The 3,569-nt window shown below is 44.4% G+C and overlaps 1 pseudogene; it reads left to right on the top strand.

The window, feature by feature from the left end:
- The first annotated feature begins 1,239 nt into the window (after window positions 1-1,239).
- Window positions 1,240-2,295, top strand: LOC119522454 (annotated as a pseudogene).
- Window positions 2,296-3,569: the final 1,274 nt, after the last annotated feature.

Raw genomic sequence — 3,569 nt, 5'->3', positions numbered from 1 at the left:
GAACCACTCTGCTGGTGGCAACCAGACCTACCGAACACCAGGAGAAGCCCAGTTTTTTGTTTTTTGTTTTTGTTTTTCTTTCCAAAGCTACACCAGAAAATATTGGTTTACTATATGGATATGACACAAAGGACCAATTGCACTGGGCCCTGCACTCTATAGGGCCCTGCATTGCTGGCAGCTGGGCAGTGAATTTCCAGAAGACCCTGTCCTACACACATTGTCAGGCTGCTTGTAGCCATTCTCTGAATTCTTGTTCCCTATCAAAACTGTCTTTCATATTCACTCGAACCATTTCTCCATTGTGTACTAACCTGTGAGGAGACAGGGTGAAGAGGAAAGAAATAGTACAATGATGGTTTGCCCCAGGCCCTGTCCTCCCAAAAATACGGAGCTGGACCTCACATCCCACGAGAGGCAGCCCTGTCCATCTTGAACTGCAAGACCACGTCTGCTCTGTCGTGAGGGCTCTTGCCGGCATCATATCCTATCGAGTCTTACGTCCTACCACTGATATGCACACATCTTCTAGATGCTATTGCGTCATTCCAGTGGCATAAAGAGAGCATGTCTGAAACGAAAAGGGGTGAAGAAAAATGAATAGGGTTGATGCATTAAAGAGGTGGGATTAGTTAGTGGGTGTTTCTTCATTCCTTGCACAATTATTTTCCTTGTGGTTGCTATGAAGTTGTTTTGAAGCAAATTAAAACACTATAGGTGCCCTCGGCCACCGCAAGTCCGACGGGTGCAGCGGCGCCGCCAACGGCGGCCTCGGGGGTGGCGGCCGCGGGAGGGACCCGGAGAGGTGCTTCACGTCGCTGGGGCGCGGCGCAAGCGGGCGTAGACCACGAGTCAACTTTTTAGCGGCTGCGGCCCGAGGGTGCCGGCGGCTGGAGGTGGCCGCCGCGGCTGAGGCAGCGGGCTCCGTCCCTCAGTAGATCCCCTGCCCGGGAGCAAGTGCCTTCAGCTGGGAGTGTCTGGAGCCACGGCTGAGAGCGGGTGTTATAGGAACATCGTTCAGGAGAAGAGAATTGGCTTCCTTCCCGAAAGTGGCGAATGTACAGCAGACAGCACATGGGAGGAACAACAATCAGATGACTACCTTCTTCGTTTTGTATTAGGAAACAGAATTGGTTGTAAGCGTCCATGTTGACCTTGGAAATAGAAGGATTAAAAAATTTAACTTTCCACAGATAACAAGAGCTTTACCATCTCCTTTCGGATCTGAAGACTGAGACGATGGATATCATAGAGACAGCAAAACTTGAACATATGGAAAACTAAACCAACGATCCAGCAAACACTTACACAAGATCTGCTGAATCTGTTGAAGAAGAAAACAAAAATGGCAATAGTAAACCTAAGAGCTTATCCAATGGACTGCGAAAGGGCACCAAAAAGTACCCAGACTATATCCAAATTGCTATGCCCACTGAATCAAGGAACAAATTTCCTTTGGAGTGGTGGAAAACTGGTATTGCCTTTGTGTATGTGCTCTTCAACCTCGTCTATGTATTATGGATCACCCAGTGGCTGTTCCTGAGATACAAGTCAATAGTGGGGCACAGATTCTTTTTGATCATGGGAACTTTATACCTGTATTGCTGTATTACAATGTACGTTACTACTCTCCCTGTGCCTGGAATGCATTTTCAATGTGCTCCAAAGCTCAATGGAGACTCTCAGGCAAAAGTACAGCAGATTCTATGGTTGATTTCTGGAGGTGGATTGCCCATAACTGGATCACATATCTTGTGCAGAGACTTCCTCTTCAGCAGTCACACAGTTGTGTTGACACTCACTTATTTGTTCATCAAAGAATATTCTTCTCATCACTTCTGGTGGTATCATTTAATCTGCTGGCTGCTGAGTGCTGCTGGGATCATCTGCATTCTGGTGGTACATGAACACTACACTGTTGATGTGATCATTGACTATTACATCACAACGCGGCTGTTTTGGTGGTACCATTGAATGGCCAATGAAAAGAACTTGAAGGTCTCTTCACAGACTAATTTCTTGACTCAAGCATGGTGGTCCCCCATCTTATATTTTTTTGAGAAAAATGTACAAGGCTCAATTCCTTGCTGCTTCTCCTGGCCACTGTCCTGGCCTCCTGGCTGCTTCAAATCATTATGCAAAAAGTATTCATGGGTACAGAAGATCGGTGAAGATAATGAGAAATCTACCCAAGGAGCAAAACAAAAAGGCATCAGCTCTTACACTAAAAGAGTTAATGCTATAACCAAAGGTATGGTTTTGTTTTTTATTTTAGGAGAACTGACTGGTAAATGAAGAAGTGGACCAAATTTTATGTAAATGATTAGAAAGATGACTGAAGTATTACCCTTTGACTGGTTTTTATTCATCCTGAAAAAGATATATTCTCCTTCAGCTCTTCATTCATTGGTAACAAGCCCCCCCCCCCAACTGGGATTTTTACTAATGAGCTTGTTAAAGAGGTGCCAAAGAACCTATTCCCCCTTCCTTATCCTTTCCCACTAAAGCCCTCTACTTCAGAATATTGAATTTTTTTCCTCTCAAGATCAGGAGAATTGAATAATGCTTTAAATTAAATATCTGGATATATACAGCTACTGTGTAAATAGAATAACCTAATGTTGAAAGTGGTTGTCAGCATTAGGCTTAATTGGTGCAAGAGGGGAGGTCCATGGGCTGTGAGTAAACTCAGGTGAGCTCTGTTTCCATCCTGTTGTGTGCAAGGTCAGGGGCAGGTCTGGAAATGTGTACGCTGCTACCACCCAATGCACTATGTGTCACTTTTACTTTCTTTTTTACTAACTTTATTTCTTTAATGTGATCTAAATAAATATGGAAGTATTCAGCACACCCACTGATTTTACATATGTGTAAATATTTCACTTTGAAATCTCGATGGCAGACACAAAACTGGCCTGTGTCAGCTAATAGGTGATCCTTGTGTACACACTTGTAAATTGACCCAGTGCCCCCAGTGCAGTCAGCTGCATGAGCTCAGGCTGAAAACACGTGTGTGAACTGATGCTTGTGCCACTTATTGAACAAGCCTGCATTTCCCTCCCAGGCCAAGTCCTACTGTGAGATCTGTGTGAGGGCTCCTAAGTGTACATGAAATACATTTGGTCACAATTCACTGAAAATGATGTCTTCATAGTTGCATAGTGCTTTATGAAAAACCAAGATGGAGGCTGTGCCGGTTTGAATGTATTATGTCCTCGAAAAAGCCATCATCTTTGATGTAATCTTGTGTGGGCAGACATACAACTGTTGATTAGATTGTAATTCTTTGAGTGTTTCCATGGAGATGCGCCCCACCCAACTGTGGGTGATGGCTCTGATTGGATAATTTCCATGGAGGTGTTACCCCACCCATTCAGGGTTGGTCTAAATTAAATCACTGGAGCCATATAAATGAGCTGACAAACAGAAGGAATGCAGTGCAGCTGAGAGTGACATTTTGAAAAGGAGTTACAGCCAAGAGGGACACTTTGAAGAATGCACAGAAGATGAGAGACAGTTTGAAGATGGCCGTTGAAAGCAGACTCTTGCTCCAGAGAAGCTGAGAGAGG

The sequence above is a fragment of the Choloepus didactylus genome, chromosome X (genome assembly GCF_015220235.1).
Source record: "Choloepus didactylus isolate mChoDid1 chromosome X, mChoDid1.pri, whole genome shotgun sequence".
NCBI lineage: Eukaryota > Metazoa > Chordata > Mammalia > Pilosa > Megalonychidae > Choloepus > Choloepus didactylus.
This window is presented reverse-complemented; position numbering and strand designations above follow the sequence as displayed.